We start from the raw sequence: 10,204 nt of genomic DNA, 5'->3' as shown, positions 1-10,204 counted from the left end.
GGTTGATTCGATTTGTTTAAAAGATTTCGCTCGTTGCGCGAATAATCAAAAAAGGTTTTTTCTCCTCGCCGAAATCGCGATAATTTTGCAAGGCGGTAATCGTAAGGGGTGTTCCCGTACGAATCCTGTTGCTTCGACCTTCCATGCGCGGCTGTTATGACGTCATCCGAGCCGTATTTCGTAGCGCCACCTGCCGGCCATTACAGACACGATAACAATATTTACGAAAGCTTCGAATCTGCTTTTTATGCCTTTAAAATACGTCTGTAGAAGCCGTAAGCCCTTGAACGAATCGAGGGCCAATTGCTAGCAGGCTGTTTGCATTTGCTGCGAGGAGGACGTCATTATATTCGATCGATATGGTCGTGTCGTCGTAATTCGATCTCGTGACGGACATCTAGAATCGGGCCTCCCGACTCAAAGGTTAATTATGAATAAAACGATGTAAATTCCGCCGCGGATGGTCACACCGCTCCCGGGGTCAGTTGCTCACAAGTCGATGGTTAAAGATAACCGGCGGATAGATGCCGTAGTGTAACAATGGACTTTTAATTGTCACTACGCGTCAACACTATCCGGGGCTTAACTGTGGCCGACATTTGCAGCAACTGGCCCTGTGCACGTCTGAATGGAAAAAAAAACAAATCAGACCGGGCCAAATCGATACGATGACGTCAACGTCGGTCGCGCGATTTGTGTGACCTTGAGAGCGTGATTGACCTTGAACTTGTATGAAATCTTGTACTATAAGCTTACACGCGCGTAGACGATATTAACTACAAAATTGTTTAGGAAGTTTGAGAAAGATTTTTTCTCGCTTAAGAAAAAGAACATTCGTCGTCCCCGAGGTTCGAACCCCAAAAGAAAATAGTTATGATTATGATGATGATTATTATTATTACTATTATTATTATAATTATTATCATTGTTCACCCCTGGTAATGAAAATGACGATGAAATAACTACTATAATTCATAACGATATAACATGTTGTATTTATGAAAATGAAGATGAGAGTTTTGTGTGATGATGATGATGATGATGATGATAATGATGATGATTTAAGAGTGCATCTAATTAAAAAGTGAATTAGATAATTTAAAAAAGTGAATAAAACTCGATGACGATCGATGAATAAATTGATGAATTAAAAAAAATGAATAATTAATAATGAATAATGAACACATTCTTATATTATATTATATAAATATATATATATAAATATATATTATAAACTGAACGATATATTGATTATAATCCTTAACAATTAAAGCTACTAATAAATTGAAATGCACGTGTTTGGTTTGTTTATTTTTCACGGTGGTGGATTCGGAATTTTATTTCTTTTCGGGTTGACGGTATATCATGTTCTAGATAGAAGGCGGACGTCTCGACCCCGCGCTTCAGGAGGATTTCCGACGACCAATTGAATATACGCCGCGAGGAAAGCTTTCGGTTGCGTCCGAAATCCCACCCCGCCCTTCCGACATACGCGAGTTACTTTTTGTGAAAAAAGCAACTAATATCTTTACTATCATCAGAGAGTATTTTCATCCTGACACACATACACCCATACATACATACATACATACATACCTACATACATACATACATACTTACAATACATATAGTAATTACGTACATATCGATTGTGTTAAAAAGTAAGTTGACTTATTTTCTAACATTTTGATATTTAACATTGTTCAGAAATTTTGCTAGGCCTCTTACTGTTGAGGGGATTTCTCGTATAATGGGCGACTTAATAAGCGATGCAAGTGGCGGCATTTCTTTGGGCATTTCTTTGACATTTGCCGGGGTTAAAACTCTAATGTATATTATTATAAACAAACTTTCACCTTTGGCATTCACAGCATTTAGAAAAACATTTGATACATTCTTGATTCATCAACTTTCAACAAATCTTAACCGATTACATAGAACATAACATATTTCAAGCCTAGGTCAATTTATTCTTAAAAAATTAGAACAACTTTTCCAACTGAAGATAAGTGAACCTAAAACAACACCGACTAACTGTTCCAACGAATAGTTAATATACAATCGCGCCGGTTTTTCGGAGGATATTCTGCCGAATGCAATACCGGTGGCATTGTCCGACGAAAGATCGAACCGCAGCGGCACACATTGTCCCTCGCGTACGCATGATTTGACGAGTGAGTGAGTGAGACTCACGTATACTGACGTGTATTCGCTTCCACCAGCTGCGCCGGGAGCCGGACACCTTTGCGTATAGGAATATAGCTCAGTCCTTCCCTTCCAAAAAACGAACTTTCCAAAAAAGACAATGACATAAAGGGGTACGTGTTTAAATCGAAATGAACTGTAGTTTCAAAGCGAACTCGTAAATTCGAGGAGGATTCTCGGACTACGCGTTTGATTCAAACGAAGCGGACAGTGTTCAAAGTCACTCAGAATTTTGACGAGGATTCTCAAACGCTCGCAAAGGAGAGAGGAAATGTTTCTAAGGAATGGACATCTCAAGTCTTATAGTGATGCGTATAGTAAAGAGGTCAAAGGAAATGAAGGTGAGCTTTTGAAATGTTTCCATTTATTCTACGCCCGGTCATTCGGGCATAATTCAATTACGAATTTCAATTGTCTCGTTACGTCATGGCTACGAAATTTTACCAGATTTCAATTTAGATGAAATGAATTATCGTTTTAAAACTGAACTAGTAGGGCATTTGAAATAGTTGTGTCTTTTTTTTCAATTAATGAAATGGAAGAACGAAAGTTTATTGTTTCCGATAAAACAGATAGAAGAAAACTAAAACTTTACTCATTCAACCTATTGAGATAAAAATGACCACTGTATGAGATAAGATATCTTAGGAAGAATAATTAGTTTACTATTTCATAGCGCTGGATGCTCGGATAGGGTTGTTTCAATTCGCAGCGCCTCTTGCGTAATTTGTGAGAACTGAAATGCAAATCAACGGCGGATGTCTCACAGTCGTTATACAATAAAACTCTGATAAGATTTCCGCGATCTTATTTTCTCCGTTTTGGAATTGCAGACCCAAAAACTGACTTCATATTCGAGATCAGCACACCAAAAAACGTGTTTTCACCAAATTTCATGAAAGTTGGAGCAAAATGAAATTTTGACCTTGCACCCCATTTTTGGGGTGCATATTTTGGGCATTGAAACCATTATTTGCCCATGAAGATGAATTCCGATTTGAAATCTGATTGCAGATCTGCAATCTACACATCAGAATACACCTCCCTACCAAATTTCGTATGAATCAGAGAAAAAAAAATTTTCGCCCGAAAAAAACTCCTGGACTTACACCTTAGATTTTTGCCATTTTTGGGCAAAAAATCGAACCTCTTCGATTTGCCTGAAATTTTAGTCCTTTATATTTTGAGGGGCGCTGATTCCAAATCTGCAATCAGAATTTGATTATTTCCAAAACTCTTGGGTACAGACCCTTTTGAAAATCTAGGGGGTCCCCCTAAAAAACATAATTTTTCATTTTCAATGCCTCCAATACGAAAGGTAACTCAATATTCGTGATCAGCTCCATTGAAATAGTGTATGTACGAAATTTTATTGAAATTGGGGGAAAAAGTTTTTGGGTATATCCCATATACAAGGAAGCGCATTTTTAGTTCACGGAAAATCTAGAGGTGCTTTTTACTGAAACTATGGTTTAAACAACAGCTTAACGCGCGCAAACGTAGCGAAATATTACAATACGATTAATTAGATAACGTGATGATATTACAAAGTTTTCATAATCAATTTATGAGTGTAAAATTTGGACGTAACTTTTTTACGGGTTCAGCTCTTAGACGACTGTAAGAGATATTGCATATGACAGCAAGCAGGAAGAGTCGATATTGAATAACCACGTATTATTTCGCATATGAATCTCCAACCGATCTGAAATTATTTTCATTTCGTTTTTAAACAAAACGCACTTATCACGCGGTATTAGACTAGATTATTTGAGCTCTAAAATAATGTTCTCTTAGTGATTTCTTATCTTTTGACCTTGATTTGCGATATCGTTTTAATTCTTCTTAAATGAAATATTGATAATTATTTTGGTGAAATATAAACCGCTGATATTTGCATATAAGAAATAATATATTATAACGCGCAATTCATTCATTAGGAAAGCCTTCAATCGGTCGATCAGCGCCGCCGGCAGAATTTCCGCGAACTATCAACATCGAGGAAGCGCAATATTAGTCCACCAAAAATCCGCTAGAGGCATTTTTCACTGTTAAGGTTTGGAAAAGTGTCAGGGAAGCCTTTGTAACTAATGCCTAGCCTTATTGCGGGGATATAAGACTCAGAAAACTACTAGGGAACTCTATGGTGGTGTTAAAAGGTTGATTGATATCCGTCGAGTATCACAATTGCCTTATAGCAGAGATCTAAGTTTTTTTTTAATACGAAGGAAACCGAAATGGTGTTGAAAATTAGATGAATTTATCTGTTTAAGAGGATGTAAAGTGATATCATAACTGTTTGTCTCACTCACCAGCCATATAGCTGAGATACAAACCATTATGTGAGTATATATTATATAGGTGTTTTACGATTTTGATATTTGTGTTCAAGTCTTAATTCGACTAAAAGGAATTTGAAATTAAGGGTCCGCGATATTGATATATCATTTTACTGGGAGTGGTAAAAATATCTGATATATCTATACCATACTGTAGAATTTTGAAGTATAGAACGCTTTCAAGGTCGGATAGATATTCATCTAACTATAATACGGCGGTGACCTTTGTCACTGTCCGTTGAAATTGGTCAAAGCATTGTGATAAACCGGTTTATACGGTAACACATAGTCCTCGGTGTTTGGAAGGATTAATCGACCAATAATACATCGATTTGAATTGAACGCATTTATAGCTGAAGACTATCTCTTACTAATAAGTTGAATTGATGTTTTCTTATTTTCAGATGGTGCCTTCAGCATTCAACTCATCTGTACCGAATTGCTGCCAGTACTCGCTGACTAAATCAAAACATCGACAGTAGCTTCAACAGACCTTCTGACGATGCGCATGAGTTAGATATGGTAGAGGCCTTCATCAAGATTTGCTATGTTATGAACTTCCAAATCTTTCGTCCGTTTGAAACACTAATTGGTGAGTAAACATTGAAGCCCCCTTTTATGTGTTAGATTTCAGTAAGGTCAGGCTTGAGCTTATGTGATTAGCATTTCTACTTTGAATATAAATAGCCTCTGGTTGAGTCGATTTGATGGTGATGTTTAATGGTTGTTATCACTTTTTTTAGGTAGGCTCTTTTTCCCCAGGACCTGCGCCGTTGCCAGTTTGTTGAACCAACATTTCGTAGATTCCGGATCTTTTTGCATCATCAGGACCTGATATCCAATACAAGTTAACTAAACCGACCTGACCCGATAGATGATTCAAGTGAGCTAACTGCTGTAGCTTAGACGTCACTCCCCTCCGTGTGAACCAAGAAGATGCACAAACAAACACACATAAATTTGTAAGTTGTCATTCTAATTGTGTTATTATTTAGGAAACATTCGGTTAATTCATTTAATGATTCCAGTAATAATGAACTTACACACGGTAGACTGAATCCTTACTCGGAAAGTCATTGTTTAGGCTTTGAATCGATGAAATTAGTTATTGTCTTCGATCAGACTTATATTGTTTAGGCTTTGAATCTATAAAATTAGCTGTATTGTTCAATAGAACTCATTGTTTGGGCTTGATACGTTTGATATTAGTCATTGTCTTCAATTAAGCTCATTGTTTAGACTTTGAATCCATGAAATTAGTTATTGTCTTCAATTAAGATTATTGTTTAGGCTTTGAATCTATGAAATTAGCTGTTGTGTTCAATAGTACTCATTGTTTAAGCTTGGAATGGTTGATATTAGTTATTATCTTCAATTAAGCTCTTTGTTTAAACTGAGAATGTTTGAAATTAGTTATTGTCTTCAATTAAGCTCATAGTTTAGGCTTTGAATCCTTGAAATAAATTATTGTATTCAATGACTCATATTGTGTAGGCTTTGAATCTATGAAATTAGCTGTTCTGTTCAATAGAACTCATTGTTTGGGCTTGGAATGTTTGATATTAGTTATTGTCTTCAATTAAGCTCTTTGTTTAAGCTTGGAATGTTTGAAATTAGTTATTGTCTTCAATTAAGCTCATTGTTTAGGCTTTAAATCCTTGTAATAAGTTATTGTCTTCAATTAAGCTCATCGTTGAGGCTTTGAATCCTTGAAGTTAGTTATTGTCTTCAATTAAGCTTATTGTTTCGGCTTTGAATCTATGAAATTATTTGTTGTGTTCAATAGAACTCATTGTTTAAGCTTGGAATGTTTGAAATTAGTTATTGTCTTAAATTAAGCTCATTGTTTAGGATTTAAATCCTTGAAATAAGTTATTGTCTTCAATTGAGCTCATCGTTTAGGCATCGTGAACCCATGAAATTAGCAGTTGTGTTCAATAGAACTCATTGTTTAGGCTTGGAATGTTTGAAATTAGTTATTGTCTTCAATCTAACTCATTGTTTAGGCTTTGAATCTTTGAAATCAATTATTGTCTTGAATTAAGCTCATTGTTTAGGCTTTGAATCCTTGAAATAAATCATTGTCTTCAATGACTCATTGTTTAGGCTTTGAATCTATGTATTTAGTTATTGTCTTCAATGAAACTCGTTGTTTAGGCTTTGAAACTTTGAAATTAGTTAATGTCTTCAATTAAGCTGTTTGTTTAGGCTTTGAAGCTTTGAAATTATCTGTTATGTTCAATAGAACTCATTGTTTTCGGCTTGGAATGTTTGAAATTAGTTATTGTCTTCAATAAAACCTATTGTTTAGGCTTGGAATCTTTGAGATTAGTTATTGTCTTCAATGAAGCTCTTTGTTTGGGCTTTGAATCCTTGAAATAAATTATTGTCTTCAATAAGACTCATTGTTTAGGCCTTGGATCTATATATTTAGTTATTTATTTCATTTAAACTCGTTGTTTGGGCTTTGAAACTTTGAAAATAGTTAATGTCTTCAATTAAGCTCTTTGTTTAGGCTTTGAACCTATGAAATTTGCTGTTAGAACTCATTGTTTAAGCTTGGAATGTTTGTAATCAGTTATTGTCTTCAATGACTCATTGTTTAGGCTTTGAATCTATGTATTTAGTTATTGTCTTCAAGTAAACTCGTTGTTTGGGCTTTGAAACTTTGAAATTAGTTAATGTCTTCAAATGAACTCTTTTTTAGGCCTGGAATTTTTGAAATTAGTCATTGTCTTCAATTAAGCTCATTGTTAAGGTTTTGAATCCTCGAAATAAGTTATTGTCTTTAATTAAGCTCATTGTTTAGGCTTGTTGTCTTTCAATTAGTCATTGTCTTCAATTAAGCTCATTATTTAGGCTTTGAATCCTTAAAATTAGTTATTGTTTTCAATTTGGCTCATTGTTTAGGCTCGTAATCTTTGAAATTAGTCGTTGTCTTAGAATCGTTGAATCCTTACTCGGAAAGTCATTGTTTAGGCTTCGAATCGACGAAATTAGTTATTGTCTTCGATCAGACTCATATTGTTTAGGCTTTGAATCTATGAAATTAGCTGTTTTGTTAAATAGAACTCATTGTTTGGGCTTGATACGTTTGATATTAGTTATTGTCTTCAATTAAGCTCATTGTTTAGACTTTGAATCCTTGAAATAAGTTATTGTCTTCAATTAAGCTCATTGTTGAGGCTTTGAATCCATTAAATTAGTTATTGTCTTCAATTAAGATTATTGTTTAGGCTTTGAATCTATGAAATTAGCTGTTGTGTTCAATAGTACTCATTGTTTAAGCTTGGAATGGTTGATATTAGTTATTATCTTCAATTAAGCTCTTTGTTTAAACTGAGAATGTTTGAAATTAGTTATTGTCTTCAATTAATCTCATAGTTTAGGCTTTGAATCCTTGAAATAAATTATTTTATTCAATGACTCATGTTGTGTAGGCTTTGAATGTATGAAATTAGCTGTTCTGTTCAAAATAACTCATTGTTTGGGCTTGGAATGTTTGATATTAGTTATTATCTTCAATTAAGCTCTTTGTTTAAACTGAGAATGTTTGAAATTAGGTATTGTCTTCAATTAAGCTCATAGTTTAGGCTTTGAATCCTTGAAATAAATTATTGTATTCAATGACTCATATTGTGTAGGCTTTGAATCTATGAAATTAGCTGTTCTGTTCAATAGAACTCATTGTTTGGGCTTGGAATGTTTGATATTAGTTATTGTCTTCAATTAAGCTCTTTGTTTAAGCTTGGAATGTTTGAAATTAGTTATTGTCTTCAATTAAGCTCATTGTTTAGGCTTTAAATCCTTGAAATAAGTTATTGTGTTCAATTAAGCTCATCGTTTAGGCTTTGAACCCATGAAATTAGCAGTTGTGTTCAATAGAACTCATTGTTTAGGCTTGGAATGTTTGAAATTAGTTATTGTCTGCAATCTAACTCATTGTTTAGGCTTTGAATCTTTGAAATCAATTATTGTCTTGAATTAAGCTCATTGTTTAGGCTTTGAATCCTTGAAATAAATCATTGTCTTCAATGACTCATTGTTTAGGCTTTGAATCTATGTATTTAGTTATTGTCTTCAATGTAACTCGTTGTTTAGGCTTTGAAACTTTGAAATTAGTTAATGTCTTCAATTAAGCTGTTTGTTTAGGCTTTGAAGCTATGAAATTAGCTGTTATGTTCAATAGAACTCATTGTTTAAGCTTGGAATGTTTGAAATCAGTTATTGTCTTCAATGACTCATTGTTTAGGCTTTGAATCTATGTATTTAGTTATTATCTTCAATTAAACTCGTTGTTTGGGCTTTGTAACTTTGAAATTAGTTATTGTCTTCAATAAGACTCATTGTTTAGGCTTTGGATCTATGTATCTAGTTATAGTCTTCAAGTAAACTCGTTGTTTGGGCTTTGAAACTTTGAAATTAGTTAATGTCTTCAAATGAACTCCTTTTTTAGGCCTGGAATCTTTGAAATTAGTCATTGTCTTCAATTAAGCTCATTGTTAAGGTTTTGAATCCTCAAAATAAGTTATTGTCTTTAATTAAGCTCATTGTTTAGGCTTGTTGTCTTTCAGTTAGTCATTGTCTTCAATTGAGCTCATTATTTAGGCTTTGAATCCTTAAAATTAGTTATTGTTTTCAATTTGGCTCATTGTTTAGGCTCGTAATCTTTGAAATTAGTCGTTGTCTTTGAATCGTTGAATCCTTACTCGGAAAGTCATTGTTTAGGCTTTGAATCGACGAAATTAGTTATTGTCTTCGATCAGACTCATATTGTTTAGGCTTTGAATCTATGAAATTAGCTGTTTTGTTCAATAGAACTCATTGTTTGGGCTTGATACGTTTGATATTAGTTATTGTCTTCAATTAAGCTCATTGTTTAGACTTTGAATCCTTGAAATAAGTTATTGTCTTCAATTAAGCTCATTGTTGAGGCTTTGAATCCATGAAATTAGTTATTGTCTTCAATTAAGATTATTGTTTAGGCTTTGAATCTATGAAATTAGCTTTTATGTTCAATAGTACTCATTGTTTAAGCTTGGAATGGTTGATATTAGTTATTACCTTCAATTAAGCTCTTTGTTTAAACTGAGAATGTTTGAAATTAGTTATTTTCTTCAATTAAGCTCATAGTTTAGGCTTTGAATCCTTGAAATAAATTATTGTATTCAATGACTCATATTGTGTAGGCTTTGAATCTATGAAATTAGCTGTTCTGTTCAATAGAACTCATTGTTTGGGCTTGGAATGTTTGATATTAGTTATTGTCTTCAATTAAGCTCTTTGTTTAAGCTTGGAATGTTTGAAATTAGTTATTGTCTTCAATTAAGCTCATTGTTTAGGCTTTAAATCCTTGTAATAAGTTATTGTCTTCAATTAAGCTCATCGTTGAGGCTTTGAATCCTTGAAGTTAGTTATTGTCTTCAATTAAGCTCATTGTTTAGGCTTTAAATCCTTTTAATAAGTTATTGTCTTCAATTAAGCTTATTGTTTCGGCTTGGAATCTATGAAATTAGCTGTTGTGTTCAATAGAACTCATTGTTTAAGCTTGGAATGTTTGAAATTAGTTATTGTCTTCAATTAAGCTCATTGTTTAGGCTTTAAATCCTTGAAATAAGTTATTGTCTTCAATTAAGCTCATCGTTTAGGCTTTGAACCCA

This window comes from Tubulanus polymorphus, chromosome 12 (assembly GCF_964204645.1).
Source record: "Tubulanus polymorphus chromosome 12, tnTubPoly1.2, whole genome shotgun sequence".
In the NCBI taxonomy this organism is placed as follows: domain Eukaryota; kingdom Metazoa; phylum Nemertea; class Palaeonemertea; order Tubulaniformes; family Tubulanidae; genus Tubulanus; species Tubulanus polymorphus.
Note: the sequence above shows the minus strand (reverse complement) of the source record.